This window comes from Coptis chinensis, chromosome 4, assembly GCF_015680905.1.
Source record: "Coptis chinensis isolate HL-2020 chromosome 4, ASM1568090v1, whole genome shotgun sequence".
Lineage (NCBI taxonomy): Eukaryota > Viridiplantae > Streptophyta > Magnoliopsida > Ranunculales > Ranunculaceae > Coptis > Coptis chinensis.
Window position 1 is genome coordinate 98,979,650 of NC_141459.1, and position 19,766 is coordinate 98,999,415.

General features: G+C 38.3%; 1 pseudogene; it reads left to right on the plus strand.

Annotated features, from left to right (window-relative positions):
- The first annotated feature begins 18,713 nt into the window (after positions 1–18,713).
- LOC147506138 (small nucleolar RNA R71) lies at positions 18,714–18,807 on the plus strand (annotated as a pseudogene).
- The last annotated feature ends 959 nt before the right edge of the window (positions 18,808–19,766 follow it).

The following is a 19,766-nucleotide window of genomic DNA, read 5'->3' on the forward strand; positions in this document are numbered from 1 at the left end:
ACTAAACAAATACTTCCCAAGGATAAACCACTAGACACCTTCATTTTTAGACTTGAGACAGTCCCTAACTACACCATGAATGAGTTTTGTGCTAAACCCACATCCTTATTTTTTCCATGCTTTCCCTTTAACACTTATCCCAATCCACCATATCTTCCACAACCATTCACTTTTCCACACTTATTCACTAGGACACCCTCTCATTCAAAGATAAAACATAAGGTGCCTACTCGGTTATGTTATAGGTCTATCCGACTTCGCTTTCATTCCACTAGGCTGCGTCGTAGGAAATCTTTGTGCTTAATTGTGTTTGGATATGTTTTCGGTGATATTTATTTATGGAACGATCCACAACTATTTCGGTTGTTGATATATGATAAACTGCATATTCATACATATGTTTAGATAAAGTCTCGAGTATCTGACTATAAACGACTCAATTTTTGTGTTTGGTGCATTTCCTTTCATTTCCATATATTGGTGAATGCACCATTTAGGTAACCGGGCCCTCCCTATGGAGTGTGTGGCTGTAAGTACCGGATCCTGAGTCCACGTTTCACATAATTCACGTTTTCCACTCTTGCATGTTTTCTTGGTGTTTGAGTCATGTTTCTCTATGGTGTGAATTATGTCTTTACTGCTTATTGTTTTCCTTTATATTAAACCTAATTCATAAAAAGTAAAAAAGTTTAAAGATATAAAAATAGTAATCTAGCAAGTCTAGGGAATCTGACTTTAAAAGACCCAAGTTTTCGTACAATACCAACTTTCTAGAGTTTAGGCCAAACAAAATTTTCAAACTTAAAAGAGTTTTCCAATTTTGTTTGGGGTATGATTTTGGTATTCATTTCAAATCATGTTGCCACCCTAAGCCTGTAATGTTTACTCCGGTAGAGTTTGTGTTAGTTAGTTAGAACGTAACAGTTTAATTGTGCTTCATATTATCATATCATCGTTACAATATTTACATTCTATGTGCACGCCAATTTTGCCACGTTTCTATGGTAAATTTTTCCTTATCTCTTTACACTTTGAGGACAAAGCGCCTCGATTGTTTGGGGTGGGATAGAAACATTTGCAAAAATTAGACACTTTTAGAATGTAAATTACGACTTTTATTTATAAAATGTTAAAAATTATAAAAATTAGTTAGTTACATAATTTAATTGTGCTATTGAATTGTTTCATGAACCCCCTTCTCCCAAATTGTTGGGGGTGGTATAGAAACACGATGTAAATGTTAAGCACATATTAGGTTGTACATTATTATTTATTATTTGTCTTAAAAATAAAAATAAAAAGTTTATGCTATACACTTAGGAATATTGGTATTGTTTCTTTCTCTATGCTCTTAATAATCTAGAAGTCTCACGTAGCTTTTGCATCGAATAATTGTTAGAAACTTAGGTTAATATGTAGGTAATAATCTCTGATCTATCTATAAATATATTACATGAGTATCTATGATTGTTAGCAAGTAAGTTTTCAAATCTAGGCTAGAGTACTTATTCTACAAATCCTCGGTGGAGAATATAGCCTAAAGCCTTATATGAGCTTAAAACATTTGAGAAATGACACAAGGGAGAGTAAAATCCGGATAGAGAAATCACACGTCCACTTGCTTGATCACTAAACCATATCCTAAGCGAGAATTTAGGCCCTTTTGGATCGATATAGCTAGAAATTTGACCTAAGTATATTTTTCGCTAGTAAGCCTAATTTGAGCCTTTCATTAGCCCTTCCATAAACCACAATTCCTTTACCCTGTTACAAAACAAACAAAATAAAAAATAAAAAAAAAAAAAAAAAAAAAAAAAAAAAAAAAAAAAAATCAACCTACCCAATTTAGAATAAGTCTGAGAATAGAATGAATGAAGAAAGAAGAAGAGAAAAGCCTGTGTAAACAAAAATTAGTTAGTTGCTTCAGAAAATAAAGAAAAGAAGTTTCCATCCAAAGAAAAGAAAAAAAAAAAAAAAAAAAAAAAAAAAAAAAAATAAATAAAAACTCCAAAAAAATAGAATAAAAGGGAGTCAAAAGCCAAAGAAAAGAAAAAGAAAAAAATATGGCTAAGGATGGAAACAAAATGTAGAAGCAAAAGTAAATAACAAGGTTTTCTCTAGTTACATAATACGAAGACTCTATTATCTCGACTTATCCTTTTGAATATCCATTTCCTTCCTTCTTAAACCATCTCCTAATCCCCAGAACACCTAATAAAGACCTCTAGCTCAATTAGGAATAGGTTAGTGTGATAGTAAGTGGCAGATGTGTTTGATCGACCCCGGCTTCCTTGTTGTCATTGAGATTGTAAGGTAAAGTGTGCCCCATCGTGATTAATCGGAGTAAATAAACTTGAGTGGAAAAAATCAGTGTTGTTTCTTGACTATAATTGTGAGAACCTACTTAAGGACGCTTATTCCGAAGTTTTTAAACGGACCGCTTATTACATTTCATAGTATTACTCATTGTTATATGTTTATTGTAGATGATTGATTATTATGCATATATTAACTTAGGTTTTTGATCGGGTTATTCTTATTCAATTGCTAGAGAGATGTATAGATAGTTGAGCATGAATAAGGAAACAATAGTTTTATTTTCTTAGTCGATTGTAGTATAGATGAAGTTTGTGAGTACCTTCATGGAAAACTCTCACGAGGCTATAACTCGTCCACTAGGGAATTCCTAGTGGTTTAAGCGCCTTGTTGCATATGGTCAATGCAATCGCGACTCAAAAAAACGAGTAGTTAGAACTCCATTTTGGTCACTTATTCTAATTTCTCATATTTGCTTGAGGACAAGCAAAATGCCGTTTTGGGGTGGTTTGATAAGAGCCCAAAACTGTAGTTTTAACCCCTTTAATAATCATCTTTGTTAGACCAATTATGTGAATAATAAGTAAGAGTTAATACTGACACGTGTTTTATGCATTTAGGGCTTCAAAGTCCATTATGTGCGTAAATGTGCCACTTTAGCGAGATAAAGGAGCAAAAGTCAGCAGAACTTCCGAATGCCATATCTTTGGACTCAGACCTCGGAATTGGGCCTACCTTATGTCAAAATGACCGGCTCGGAAAGAGCTTTGCAATGGTCTAAGCCTTAACCCAATCAAAGGAGCAGAAGTGGACGAAAAGTCTGTGGAAGCCAACTGCAGCTGAAGAGGCCTTTTTGGACTGAAAGAATTGGGTTTTGGGCCTGATTCTCTGGCCCAAACCATGGCTCCAAGCCCATGCACGAATTTTGGATCTGAATGTATAAAAACCAAAGCTTAGCTCTTTGTTAATGGTAGCTAGTTAGACCTAAATTAATATATAGGATTCTAGATCTAGTTTTATTAATTAAATTAAGTTTTAGTTCCATTTCAATTCTTGTTTTTAGATTAAACTCTCAAATTATTGTTCTTGATTGATTAGATAATAAAATAGTTGTTCTTTTGTCAATTTCGATTTATAGATCTAATTTCCATTATTGTTTGTTATCATTTCATAGTTATTAATTAGATTTCGATTATTGTTTAGTGAAATCGCATAAAGTTAGAATCTTTTCATTATGTTTAGTTTAGATTCATATGGAAATGATTCATGAATGATTCTCGGCTAAACCTCCATTAGAGGGGGTTGAGAAGCCTTGATGAAAGCTTGATTCCGATTATCGTAGAGTCGTCGTAATTTCTATTCCACTCTAGAAACGATTAATTCGCCATGAGAATGGGTTTAATCGTTCATATGCTAGTTATGAATTGGTAGAAATGCCATGTGTAATTAGGGATTAGGAAGAACCAATTGTTCTGCGTAGCAGTTCAATTCGGATTACGACGATTCGTCGTTAGTGAGTTAAGTTGAGTTAAGGTGGAATCAACCCCCCTCTAACTCCTTATCATAGAATCAACGTAGTATTTCCGTAGTTTATTCAATTCACTAGTTGCATCTTGTGGGAAGTTGCATCGTAGTATAATTCCCTTCGTAAAGCTCTCATTGACTTAAGACTGATTTCTTAGACTTAGAAAACAATCCATGCTAGGGAACTAGGAGTGGAACGAACTTCGTACTCCATTTAGTGCAATTCGCATTGAGAGTAGAAGATTTGATAATTAGACACTTAAAAGAATAGTTTAGTTTACTTACGTTGTGAATTCATCGTTCATTTCGTAGGTAAACTACTCATTTTATGTTTATCAAGGCGCAACAAATAATTATGTGCACTGCTCATGACATTAACTCCTCTGTCCCTCCCAATGAATTGGAAGGGATGTTCAGAACCTACCAAGGTGGGCAGCTGTCAGGGAGTTAGCCTGATGTTATTGATAGGGGCGGAGAAGACTTGCTGAAAGATGTTTCGAATGAAGAATTTAACAAGTGTTATACTGAGTAGAGTCAACCTGAGTCGGCTGTTAATGCGGGTGAACACCTGAGGGGGAGCATAAGTGACATGGAAGTCTACCAATCGTATGTGTCAAGGAATCAACAATTGAAAATAGAGGCAGTGGGTAATGAGAAGACACTTCCTAAGATAGAGACAGCGGGTATCGATGGGGAATAGACTCATCTAGAGGAAAATTTATGTAATGAAATTGCACGAATTTCGGCTATGGATGTCGTAAGTGCGTCCAAGGTAATTGAAATTTAAATGTGTCCCTATGACTTATTTATCTTCTTAGTGGAGATTAAATGCTTTGTATATGACTGGGACTTTATGTGGCTTCTTTGAGACATCATATCTACTTTCTGAGCTTATATAAAGTTTGTTTATTTAGGTTATCTGTGTGACTCCAAGTGATGGTGAAGTTGAATTAGTTCCAATTTGTGAGGACAACTTAGAAGATGGGGAACTAGAATTTGATTCTAACGAACAATACACTTATGATTTTGCATTTGATATGGTAATATCGATGCTTGTGCTTCACTATTAATTACTTTTTCTGAAATATTGTCATGTCTATAGGTTATTATTATATTTTTTTAGGCTACTATTTTGAAGGAATTGGGGATGCAAGCCGAAGAAAGATGCACTATGCCTGTTGTGAGTGCTCAGGGTGGTGGTGCTGATGCTATGGAAAGTGTTGATTCTGACCAAAACTGTGTTCGTGGGAACACTATTTCCGAAATTCTAATTGGTCCAACTACTCCTTTAGAAGGGGAAACTGCAGTCAAGGTACATTATTCTTTTTTTACATAACTCCCAAATTACTCTAAGTTATCATCTAAATATGGATGGAAAGGTTGCTATTTTAGTGGGACATTATGTCCCTGCTGTGAGACATCATATATGCTTTTTGACTTCTTCCATTTTTGGCACAGGATACTTCTGATACATCAGTTGTGGATGATCATGGTATTGGACTTTCTGAGAATTTGTTGTTTTCAGAGAACATGGAGGAAGATTGCATCATGGTTGATGACGAAGAAAATGGACAAAATTATGTCCCTATTTCTGTGCTACATGATGATATGGCACGGAGGTCACAGCTACGAATTTTCCCAGAAAATAAGAGGAGTCAACTCGAGGTAGAAGTGACTAACTTTTGCCATGATCTGATTCTTGGTGTTTTCAATAAGGGAGTGGGATTGCTAAAAAGAGCTCCTGGTGTTGCTAGTAGGAAAAGTGTTGGAGATGACCTGACGGAATTGCATACCTCGAATGTACAAGTGCAGTATTATTGGAATAAGCATGACAATGATAAAACCAGTCACTTTGAAATTGTTAGACAGTACGGGAGTGAGTTTCAAATTGACATCGCAGCTTTTATGGACTGTTTAGGGGAGGATAGTTTAATGATGTGGTATGTCTCTATCTATTAAAAGTACTTCCTGTGCATATACTTGTTGATTATTTATTTTTGTTTTTTAGGTTCTAGGTACTAGACTCCTACATGTACTTACTGAGTCAATGGTACACTACCGTAGCACACCCCGGTGGAATGGAGAATTTGTACATCATAGTTGCCGAGTCGTGGTTCTTGGTAATTTCACACATGTTTCTAGTGATTTATTCTATAATGATTTATCTGTTCAGTATAATGATTTATTTAATTTTATTATTGTAATGATAGCATTATTTGTGTGATTTGTACAACGGATTGGCCACTATTTTAGAAGACAAGCTTTTTGCAGCAAGAATGCAAATTGTAGGTAATTTAAAGACTCGTATCATCGGACTGGTTCGGCTTGACAATTCGGGGCTAAACTTGAGAAACTGTCGCGGGTTGATGATGACGGTGAATGTTGAAGGAGTGCATTGGATCCTCATCTTCGTTAACTTTGTCACGTGGGGTGTTCAAATCTACGACTCATTGGAGAAGCCGAAGGATGGTGCCAACTGGGTTTTTGACCCAACACCATGTTTAACCAAGTTGTTGACAGTGCTTCCTTACACACTGAGCCTGGATAGTAGATGTATAGACATGGCCAAATTGGGTAGTCAGTGGAATCTGGAGTTTGCAAAATGTGCCAAAAAGGATGACGACAACAGCTGTGGCGTGTTCACCCTTGCCTTTGCAGATTGCCTACTCCGAAATTTTCCACCTGCTTTTGCATCGAAAAGGCGAACATATATCAGGAAAAGAATAGCAAAGGATTTGTTAGAGTGTGGGATTACTGAGGAAAAGTACTGTCGACGCCAAAGTGGTCGGGGTTTGGACTTTGATGCGGGAGATAAAACTACTGATGTCAATGGTTTAGCTTTTAAAAATGATGTTGAAAAAACTGCTGATGTGAAGGGTCAAATATCTGAAGTCCAAATTGGACCAACTACTGCTACAAAGGTGGAACAAGCTGACAAGGTTGTTTAAATATGTACCAAACACTATGTGGTACATTATGTGGCAGTTTTAAGACATTTTGGGGTTCCCTTCTGACTTCTAACCATAATTTATGCAGGTGGCTTGTGGGATTAAAACTCCATTGGTAATGACTGTGGGGAGATCTTCAAAATATATTAAAGTGTCACATATCATATTGTTATTATCGTAACACTTTATGTTCCCCTGTCGAGACAAGATACTTACTATCTCTTACGATTTTGATTTTTTCTTAGGTTACCGATGGGAAAGTTCTGGGTCAGGAAGAAATTGTCAATCATGGTACTGTGAGTTGCTCTGGGAGTTCTAGTCATGCTGCTCTGGGAGTTGCTCAGTTGAATCGGTGGAATAAATTCAGTGATCTGGAGGAGCAAGCTGCCGAATTATGTGATCAGAAGCTTCTGGAACACATGATTGTGGGTGGCCCATTAATAAAGAGGAATTCCTCCATTGTTACCAATAGAAATATACCTTTGGAGCCGGCATTTTGCACTGATTCAAAATACCTTGCACAGTTGTATTGGTGGTACCATGAACGCGACCAATTAAAGTCCGGAGTTTCTAACTCTGTAAAGCTCAGGTTTTATGGTCGGGGTTTAGACTTAAGCATGAGCACATACCACTTGTTTAGCCCTAATCAGTGGCTAAATGATGAGGTATGTAAACTGCTGCTCTGAACTTACCCAACTTAATTCGCAACTCATTTCGTCTTATTGATAAATTCGTTATTTCTTTTTGTCGCCAAGGTCATTTTGCTCTACATGGTGCTTCTTGACAGGGCCCATAACAGACTTGCCAACTCTGATGATGTACTCAAAAAACGTGATTCGTCGCATCCCTACACCTTGTCATCCCCTCGTTAATCGATCCCCGGTTATTTGACCGAAACCCACTTCTTTTCTCGTACTTTTCTAGGCTTTTTGAGACCGACCAAATAACTTTTGTTTCAACTGATGCAGGTGAGCTGGGAGTCATTGTATGCGACTGTTGAAGTGAGCCTTACCGATCTGAGCCTGACTACGGAACAAAAGATTTCTGTCCCTGCTTCTAACCTTTGATCGAACCAAAAGATGACCTTCGGAGATATGCTCTAACAAAACACCCGCATCCCATACGTCACTAGATCTAAGGGCATGATGATGGCCTTCAATATCTCAAACATGCATTGGATACTGGTAGTCTTCAACTCCCCACTTGGACTTGCTGGATATATGATTCACTGGCGGAGCCTATCGCTAATCCTAAACCCCACCTCAAAAAGCTCAGTACACTACTTCAGTATGCCCTCTTAATGCTTGACAAAGGCTGTATACCACAATCGAAGCTCCGAAAAAAGTGGAATATCAAATACGCCGACTGTGTAAAGCAGACAGATTCTCACAATTACGGGGTCTTTGTATTGGCTTTTGCAGATCAGCTACTGTGAAATCAGCATCTCAATTTCACCCAGACTGGGGCCATGATAAGAAATACGGTGGCCAAAAACTTGCTTGCCTGTGGCTTGACCTACTTGCCGGGTTGAATGGAATGGTAGAATTGGGGTTGACCGTGAAAAAACACAAAAATACAGTGCTTGAGTCCCTAGATGGACAAACTAAATTACGTGCTACTGGATTTTGTTTTTAATTGCTTTAATTAAGATTAATCTTTCTTAATTAAATACTTTTGCCTACACTATTAACATCCCCTAAAGGAAGACAACATGTCGTCAATTGGAGTATGCCACGAATTGAAAGTTTATATAGATCTTTCTTTCCCACGTGATCTATTTTCCAGACTAAAACAACATACAATACCATTGAGACATTATAAACCTTCTTTGGAAATAAATTGATCTCTGATGCCTCTACTCATATTACCATTTTCTAAACAACATCATAGCTTTCCAGTACTAATTATTGAAGCTGCTCACGTGGTGCTTCTTAGATTTGTTTGTATATTGGTACTTTATATATGGGCAAGATCATACTCCACTACATGTTTTGACTTTTCTCTTTTGATATTGAGTTTTGGGCATACACATATTTGTTTTTACCCAGGTATACATTTGTACAATGATAACTGTAAAATGAATAGTTTACCTACGAAATGAACGATGAATTCAAAACGTAAGTAAACTAAACTTGGCTCTTTTACGTGCCTAATTTATCAAAGTTTTCTACTCTCAATCTTATGAGATATAGTGGAGTAGAAAGTTCGTTCCACTCCTAGTCCCTTAGCATGGATTGTTTTCTAATCTAACTAGTCGTTTTTAAGTCAATGAGAGCTTTACGAAGGGAATTATACTACGATGCAACTACCCACAAGATGCAACTAGTCGATTATCTAAATAATTATGGGAATGCTACGTTGATTCTATGATAAGGAGTTGAGGGGATTGATTCCACCTTAACTCAACTTAATTCACTAACGATTTAATCGTCAGTAATCCGAATTGAATCGCTTCAGCAGAACAATTGGTTATTCCTAATCCCTAATTATACATGGCATTTCTACCAATTCATAACTCGCATGTGAACAATTAAATCCATTCTCATGGTGAACTAATCATTTCTAGAGTGGAATAGAAAATATCATTTAATTCTAACGATAATCGAATCAAGCTTTCATCAAGGCTTCACAACCCCCTCTAATGGAGGTTTAGCCTTGAATCATTCCGCAATCATTTCCATTTAGATTAAAACTAAACATAATATAAAGCATTGAAATTTACTTAATTAAACAATAATGAAATCTAATTTAATGACTAAAATGCAATAAGGACAGGAATTGAAATTAGATCTAGAATTGGAAATGACAAAACCGAAATTAAATAATAACTACTAATTTATTTATCTAATTAAATGAAGAACAAGATTCAAGGGTTTATTCTAATACAATAATTGGATTTCTAAACTACACTTAATCAAAAACAATTAATTAAAACTAGATCTAGAAGTTATTTTAATGGCTACTTTTTACCCTAAACTATCTACCATTATCTAACTACCATTAACAAAGAGCTAAGCTTTTGTTTTTATACATCCAGATCCAAAAATCGTGCATGGGCTTGGAGCCATGGTTTGGGCCAGAGAATCAGGCCCAAAACCCAATTCTTTCAGTCCAAAAAGGCCTCTTCAGCTGCAGTTGGCTTCCACAGACTTTTCATCCACTTCTGCTCCTCTGATTGGGTCAAGGCTTGGACCATTGCAAAGCTCTTTCCGAGCCGGTCGTTTTGACATAAGGTAGGCCCAATTCCGAGGTCTGAGTCCAAAGATATGGCATTCTGAAGTTCTGCTAACTTTTGCTCCTTTATCTCGCTAAAATGGCACATTTCTGCACATAATGGACTTTGAAGGCTGAAATGCATAAAAACACGTAATCAGTATTAACTCTTACTTATTATTCACATAATTGGTCTAACAAAGATGATTATTAAGGGGTTAAAACTACAGTTTTGGGCTCTTATCAAACCACCCAAACACATTTTTTGCTTGTCCTCAAGCAAATATGAGAAATTAGAATAAGTGACCAAAAATGGAGTTCTAACTATTCTCGTTTCGCTGAGTGCGATTGCATTGACCATATGCAACAAGGCCTTAAACCACTAGGAATTCCCTAGTAGACGAGTTATAGCCTCGTGAGAGTTTTCCAGTGAAGGTACTCACAAACTTCATCTATACTACAACGACTAAGAAAATAAAACTATTGTTTCCTTATTCATGCTCAACTATCTATACATCTCTCTAGCAATTACATAAGAATAACCAGTCAAAAACCTAAGTTAATATATGCATAATAATCAATCATCTACAATAAACATATATACAATGAGTAGTACTATCAAATGTTTAGCAGGTTTGTTTCGAGAACTTCGAATAGCGTGGCCCTTAAGTAGGTTCTCACTATAATAGTCAAGAAACAACACTCTCGATTTTTCTACTCAAGTTTCGCTACTCCAAATGCGGTGGGCACACTTTACCTTACAATCTCAATGACAACAAGGAAGCTCGGTCGATCAAACACATCGCCACTTACTATCACACTAACATATTCCTAATTGAGCTAGAGGTCTTTATTAGGTGTCATGGGATTAGGAGATGGTTTAAGAAGGAAGGAAATGGATATTCTAAAGAACAAGTCCGAGATAATAGAGTCTTCATATTATGTAACTAGAGAAACCTTGTTATTTACTTTTTGCTTCTACACTTTGTTTCCATCCTTAGCCATATTTTTTTTTTTTTTTTTTCTTTGGCTTTTGACTCCCTTTTTTATTCTATTTTTTGGAGTTTTTATTTATTTCTATTTTTTTTTTTTCTTTGGATGGAAACTTCTTTTCTTTATTTTTTTCAAGCAACTAACTAATTTTTGTTTACACACAGGTTTTTCTCTTCTTCTTTCTTCATTCATTCTATTCAGGACTTATTCTAAATTGGGTAGGTTGATTTATTTTTATTTTGTTTTGTTTTTGTAATGGGGTAAAGGAATTGTGGTTTATGGAAGGGATAATGAAATTTCGAGGGGCTTACGACTAGCGGAAAATAATTCATAGGTTTGAATTTCTGGCTATATCGATCCAAAGAGGGCCTAAATTCTCGCTTAGGATATGGTTTAGTGATCAAGCAAGTGGGCGGTGATTTCTCTATCCGGATTTTACTTCTCTCCCTTGTGTCATTTCTCAAATGTTTCGCTTCATATAAGGCTTTTAGGCTATATTCTCACAGGGATTTGTAGAATAAGTACTCTAGCCTAGATTTTAAACTTCATGCTAACAATCATAGATACTCATGTAATAAATTTATAGATAGATGCAAAGATTATTACCTACATATTAACCTAAGTTTCTAACAATTATTCCGATGCAAACAACTATGTGAGACTTCTAGATTGTTAAGAGCATGGAGAAAGAAAACAATACCAATATTCCTAAGTGTATAGCATAAACTTATTTATTTATATTTTTAAATTTTTGAAATTTTAACTAGAAAACGATGCATATTATATATATTTATATCCTAGCAGATGTCTTAATTACACGTGTTTCTATGCCCCCCAAACAAAAGCATGCTTTGTCCTCAAAGCATTGTAAATAAAGAGGGTAGGAAAAATACCATCAAGCGGAAATTAAAAAACATCCGCAAAACAAGGTTAGAACGCACTAATATAGGAAATAAAACCGACGCAACTCTATAAGAGTTCCACCCATTATGGGGTTAACATAATTAAATTGCTTGGGACATAAGCGCACACTCAACGTAAACTAAAACTTACCTCCACTCCCGTTGTTATTCGGTCATCTTCGCCATCCTCTACTTCTATAAAGAAGTGAGGCTCCTTCGCTGGCCCTGCCATGCTATGATAATTTGCGGACTTCACGCCATTTATCATCTATGGTTGCTAACCTATTAAGTGTCACTTGGTCCGATGGGGTGTAGGGTGCAACCTGGTGAGGTTGTATCCGCCACCCTGGCCAAGTCATTGCACGGAAAGATCGAATAATACTATTGGTGGGCGCACCGTGTCTACCCTAATCCAATCCGTGAAACGTGTACAAAAAACAGGAAAGAAACATAGCATAATACGTGAAATTAGAACAGGCATAAGAAGGTACTTATGCCTCATGGTATGGGCTCGTGCTAAACTAGACATCAAAGTTCTGGGAAGGTCATAGAATCGGCGTCCATTGGCTAAAGCAAGGAAAACGCTGCAAGTGGCGTCATTCACAGAAGAAAAACGCCATTCCCCTAAAATGTTTAGCATAATCCAAAACATAACTGTTCCTATGTTCATGGACAGGCTACCGAGGGCAACGTTATAGTCCCCTTGGTCCTCAATACGGAAAATGCACGCCCCATAAGCCCGTGCAAAGACTCATAAGTGTAGACATGCATATTATCGACCCAATAGCACCATGGGTCTTGTATCTCAGCGGGCATAGCAAGTCCAAGAACAAATGCTAGCAAGAACACGGTAATTTCCATTGGTTCATCGTCAATGTTGATGGAGAACACTTGTTCTCCATCGGGTCTCTCAAAGAAAATGCAGTTATTATAAAAATAAGATGCAAGTCTTTGGAGAATAAAGTTCAGCCGGGTCTTACCATAAGAGGGTCCCAACCAACGTGATGATCACCTCGCAAGAAAACCAAGCACCGTAAGTAGTGCTTTGGAACAAATCTTCGAAAAGACTGTTCCGTATTATTATCGGAGATGTCATCTCAAAACTACGCTCGAACAGCTGCAAAACAACTGGCACAACTTCTAAAAACTGGAATTTTTCTGGTCCAGTGGAAGTCGCATGGCGGCGCTCTTTGTATTTTTGAATTCCGGTGTTTGAGCCTGAAGTCGCTTTGACTTGAAGCTGGCCGCTCCTGAAAGCAAAATTTTCTGTCGAGTGTAGGGTGAAGGCTTCAACTAGGGTAGCTGGCGCCACCCGAAGTTGCAGATTTGTGAAAATGGAGATCAAAAACGTGGGAATCGCGGGTGTGAAGGGTGAGTGATGGAGTTTAGGTGTAGTGTGAGTTGTGAGGATAGATTGTATCAAGTTTATATAGGTTTAAAGTTGCTAGAATGGATCGGAAAGTTGCCAAAACTAATTACGGCAGTTTCCGAAAATCCTAAAATTTCCAAACTCGAAAACGGAAACAACTCATATCCTGGATTCTAATTCAAACCCAGTATCTCTTATTTGGATTTTATGATTGAATGTACCTATTTAATCTAGATTTCATCCTACAATGATTCTCAATCATAGATATGCCTAAACGGCCATATTTTCACCTTACTCCGCAATTAATTCTAATACGAGGGTTATACAAAAATAATGCTTGAATTGATAAAACCACCCCCAAACAAGTTGGGAAGGTGGGGTCAAAATGAAACAACAATGCATAATGAAAATAAGCCCTTATATTAAAATTTCATTTGGAGTACCACTACAAAATTCAAATTACGGAAATAAAAGTTACATTACAATAAAAACAACAAAAGTAAATAACACAACAACTTATAAAACAAAAACAACTACGACTATCACTCCTCATCCTCTCTAAACACCTCGCCACTGGTGGCGGAGGGCACAGTCTCTAGTGGTGGCTCCTGGGCTCCAGAAGGTCCAGCAGCAGTCGTCCTTCATCGACGACGCTCATGCCTCGTAGCTGTGTCCTCAGAGGCAGAGTCTGTATGAGGTGGGAAGCGCAAGCATATCCACCCTAAACGGGGGCTTCCATCTCAGCCCCTCGCCTGCTCCCATCTCATCTCTCATCTCTCTCGCGCGGAGCTCGGTTGTGATGAATGGTCGCCTATCAAGTCCGGAGGTCTGCACAGAGAGTGTTGAGTGAACGCATGCCCCTATGAAGCATAGCCATGCGCTCAAAGATCGACCAACACCTCTGGAAAGCATCCGTATCAAAGCAAGTCCCATCCTCCTCATCCTCCTCCGAATCATCCTCATCCTCCTCCTCTACTTCGTTCTGTTCCCTATCCTCGGGCAACTTCCAGACTTGTTGGACACACTCCCTATAGATACGCGGGTTACGGTGCAGGGTAATGTAAATCCTCTCAGATGCCGGAGTTGCTTTCATCTTCAGCATGATCTTAGTAATAAGCACAGGAAGAGGTGCCAAAGACCTTCCGAACCCCCTAATCACGCTGATCAAAAACTCCAAGATACAGAAATCGTACTTCTGCTCCTGGAGTACCCATAGGACGTGGAGGCAGGTCAGACCGATGTCACTGACCTTGTCCTTGCCTAGGACATTCCGACCAATCCATCGAAGTCAGAGGTTTGGTTGGTCCCTGAGGATGCTGGCGAACACAATGGGAGTTTGATTGTAGCTCCCATTGATGGCGATGCGCCCATCAAAGGCTCTACCCCGTCAAACTGGGGATCCTGTAAAGTGGCATCCAGATGGATTCTAGGCGGAATGCCTAGAATCTCAGCCAACAGTCCCGTAGTCAACTCCCTCCTCTTCTTCTTCACTAACACAAAAATCCTACTCCCCTCCAACTCCCTGGTGTTGTAGAACCGTCGGACCAAGTCTTCGTGGTAGAAGTCTTCGGTCGAGTACCACAGACTACTCCAGTCTCTACTAGCCATTTCGTCACCGTAAAACGGCGCGAAATGGTCGGCAGTGAAAACTTGCTCCGGTATAATTCGGCGTTGTTGAGCCATCTAGTGTTTGGAATGGAGTGGGGGCTTAAATATGATGTGGTGGTGGTGGTTTTACTTGACCGACTGAAAGAACAGTGGTGGTGGTGGATGGTATGGCGGCAAAGACAAATTTTGATTTTTTCGGTGGTTTTTCTTGGGTTAAATTGGTGGAGTTTGTTTTGATTGGTGTTTGAAGTCGATTGGGGTTAGGATTTGATTTTGGGCATGGGTTGTTTTTAGTTTTCTTTTTATTTTGATTTTTGTTTTAGGTTTAAGCTTTAAGCTTGGCGTTAATGGCGGTGGAAGATGAAAAAATGATGAACTGTTCGTGAGAAGGTAAGAGCGCGAGCGCGCTCTCCATGGGCGCGGGTGGGCGCGAGTTGGGCCCAAGCCCAAAATCGAAATTTTTGATTTTTTTGATTTTTTCGCGAATTTCAAATCAAAATTCCCGCTTCGTTACTGGTCCGATTTTTGCGAATGAGATATGGAAATGATCAGGAGAGAATTTCCTATCCAATGATCCATAAAACACTCTATTCCGACTTCAGATGACATACGTGATAGTGGAAAACGCCTCGAAATGCGTGCATGACGTAAGTTATGCTTAACGAATGAAATCTAAATTAATAGATTATGTCAATCCGACTCGTAATACAATAAAACGCCTAAGCAAATCTAATGGGATATAAAATATTTTAGTATCGAAACATTTAACACCCACCCCAAACAAATTTTTACAACGGCTTAGAAAATTTGTTTTTAGCGATTGGTCTTTTAAAGTCGATTCGAGACTTCCTAGATTACTATGTTTATTTTTATTTTTATTTTTTATTTATTTATTTATTTATTTATTTATTTTATTTTATTTTTTATTTTTTTTTAAAGGAAAAACAATAAGCAATAAAGACATAATTCACACCATAGAGAAACATGACTCAAAAATCCGAGAAAAACATGCAAGAGTGGAAAACGTGAACTATGTGAACCGTGGACTTAGGATCCGGTACTTACAGCCACACACTCCATAGGGAGGGCCCGGTTACCTTAATGGTGCACTTACCAATATATTGAAGTGAAAGGAAATGCACCAAACACAGAAATTTGAGTCGTTTATAGTCAGATACTCAAGACTTTATCTAAAACATATGTATGAACATGCAGTTGATCATATATCAACAACCGAAATAGTTGTGGATCATTCCATAAATAAATATCACAGAAAACATATCCAAACACAATGAAGCACCAAGATTTCCTACGACACGCGCCCTAGTGGAATCCAAACGAAGTCGGATAACCCTATTGTGTAACCTATCATGCACCTTCTTTTTCATTTTTGAATGAGTGGGTGTTCTAGTAAATAAGTGTGGAAAAGTGAATGGTTGTGGAGAATATGGTAGATATGGATAAGTTGTAGAAAGACAGCCTGTACACAATGAGGATGTGGTTTTAGCATCGAACTCATTCATTGTGTGTGTAGGGACTGTCACAATTCTGAAAATGAAGGTGTCAAATAGTTTGTCCTTCTGAAGTATCTGTTTGCTAGGAGGATTTAAAAAATTATGAAGCACAGGAGAAACAAAAGGATCGAGTGCAAACTCGAGATTCCTTTGAAAGGGTGGAAGGAGAGGAATCGAGGTGGATGTTGTGCAAGTTAGTTCTGAATAGGGTGAATTGGCGCCTACTCGAAGAAACTCATCAAATTCCTCATCTAGATTGGTCATATCCACATTACTATGGTAGTCCTCTACATCTTTGAGAAAGTCATCTATCCCGTCTTCATCAATAATATGTGTATTGACTAGTGTAGGAATGGAAATGTTGGAGTCTGACTTTCCAAAGGAAAGAATGTTTGGCATATGATTATCAGGGAACGTGTTGTTGAAATAATCTCGAGCAAAGTTCTCGATCATGCTAACCTCTCCATCCATAGACGAATCGGGTAACTGTGTCCTTGTTTTAAAAACATTGACTTCAACAGTAAGATGGCCAAAAGACATGGACATTGAACCATCACGGTAATTAATGAGCGCATTGGCGGTTGCCGTGAAAGGACGCCTCTAAAATGATCGGGCTGAGTCGTTAGCTTACTTCTCAGATCGAGGACTACAAAATCAGCCGGATAGTAGAAATCACGAACTTTACCAAAGACATTTTCGACTACACCCTTAGGATAGTTAATAGACCGATCGGGCTAATTGCAACGCGTCATTTTAGTGGGTTGCATCTTGTCTAGACCTATTTGTCTATACAAATAAAATGGGAGTAAGTTAACACTAGCCCCCGTGTCTAATAACGCGGTCGTCGTATAGGAATCTCCTAAGGTGCATCAGAAAGAGGGATCTACCGTGGTCCTTGTACTTAACAATTCCATTATGTTCGGATAACGTTGGGAATTGTTCGTTTAAAAAGGCGCCTTTTGGTATATTTGTCTTACGCCCTAGTAGTACACAATTCCTTAAGAAACTTAGCATGATGTGGTAGCTTTTAATAGCTTCGAGGAAGGGAAGGTTTATAGTTAGATTCTTGAAAACGTCCCTAATCTCCTCGTAATTTGTATCCCAAGTTAACATGGCTAATTTTTGTGGAAACGGTGGTTTTCTGTCTATATTTAGCAATAGTATCCCGGATGTTTAACCGTGGCTTTCGGTTTCTTAGGGTTGTGTTATAACCGGTACCTCTACAGTGGTAGGCTCTTCGGTTTCTATTTCGGGTATCTAGTAATATAGTAGGTGTAGGGCCATTTGGTGGGGTAACTATAGGCATAGTTACCTTTTGTTATCAACCACTCTGCCGTAACGGAGAGTGGTGATGGCATTTATCTCACCTACATTTTCATATTCATTACTAGTATTATTGGTTACCTCAAAGGTCTGTGTTTGTTGTTTTAGGATTAGGTATTATGTTACACGGAAACACACCTTTGGGTTGGGCTTTATCTTGAGCCAATTTGTTGGGTTAAATTATTAACGGATTGTAGAAGCTGTTGGTTTGATTGAGCCATGGTTTGGAAAAGATTTTGGCTCACTTGTATGAAGGTGTCAAGCCGATCCGGTTGTGTGGGTGTAGTAGTCACGGGTGGTGTGACTGGAACTATTTCCCGTGAATTATTTATGGGTGGATTTTGATAGTTATTATTTACCGGAACGATACCTCTATTAGCATTATAATTATTATAATTACCTTGACCTTGTCGAGGCTGCACTTGGTTGTTATAATTATGAAAATTACCCCGAATTCGCCCTTGTCGAGTGGGGCTTGGTTAAAGCTTTTGCGAGGGCCTAACATATTGATTATTGTACCCTTGAGGTGTGACGTTTTGGTTATTTCTCCAACCGAAGTTGGGATTTTGTCTCCAAGGGGCGTTAGGTTCACTATTAATGGAACAAGTCTGTTCATAGGCTATAGGACAGTGTGAATCGGGATGCTCAGGGCTCCAACAGAAACTACATGGATTTGAATTTACATTCATGACGGGGATTGGCTTTTGTTGTACAGAAATGGCATCTACCTTTTTAGTGAGGGATTCAATTAGAGTTTTAAGCTCAGGATCTGATTTAACCTCAAACATACTAGTAGCCTTAACTGGTAGAAGAAGAACTAGCGGAGCGGAGTAATCGTCACTACCCCCAGTTGTTATTTCGCGCTTAGTTTGATCCTCTAAAAATTTATAAGCCTCCGAGGCTCCTTTGTTTAAGAAAACTACCCCATTCATTATGTCTAGGACTTCTTTATGGTGGTGTAGAAGTCCTTTGAAAAGGCAACCTAACTAACGTGTCTTTCGCTAAGTTATGATGTGGACACTCTATAAGGAGATCGGTGAAACGATTCCAAGCCTCTGAAAATGTTTCATGAGGATTTTGTCGAAAGAAATGAATCTTGGAAAGCATCTCATCCGTCTTTAGGGGTGGGTAAAAATGTTCCATAAACAGCTGAACAAGTTTAGCCCATGAGTCCACAGAATTAGGCGCTTGGGCAGTTAACCAAGACGCCGCCTTATCGGCTAAGGTGAAAGGGAATACCCTTAATTTAATTTGTTCCGTACCAACCGTAGGATGGTGGAATGTTGTTAGGACTTGTTCAATCCTACGCATGTGCTGATAAGGTTTTTCATGGTCTAAACCATGAAAAACGGGTAACAAATTAAAAATATTTGGAGGGATTCTGAAATTCACTGGTCCGCTAGAACGATGCAAGATTTGGGGCTATCGCCAAGGCTTTGTAGAAGTCCGAGAGAGAGTCTCTTTCTTCCCCATTATATCAGGTGGTGTGTGTGAAATAGTAGCTAGAGGTGTAGTGTGTGGTATACTAGATAGACTTGTTTGTTGCTGTTGTTGTGTATTTACGTTCGGTGTTTTTGTTCAGCCAGACCTTAATCTCATGCAAGACTAAGTCGAGCTTAACTACATATGCAACACTCCAAACAATTCTGATATACTAGTATAAACCTCTAACAGGAGATATGAGGTGTGGAAGAAAGGAATACCTGATTGCGTCCTTGCTTCGCTTATGAATAGCGTCTTGTGTACACTTGTTCAGTGTATATAAGAGATTAGAACACTGAAAAACTTGACAACTCGAAGTTTGAATCAACCTGTGGAAATCCGGAAATTTCAGGTAAGGGCGCGGGCGCGGTCGTCTTGCTGGCCTTCGCAAAGTCGAGATTCCAGAACTTAGCGCTGGTCTCTTTCTCTTTTTGGCTGGCTTCGGTGTATTGATCAAATTCCAAGAACTTAGCTGGTCGCTCTCTTTGGCGCTGGCGCTTCGATTGTATTGATCAAATTCAAGTAACTTAGCTGGTCGCGCTCTCTTTGCTGGCGCTTCGTATTTTTCGAATTT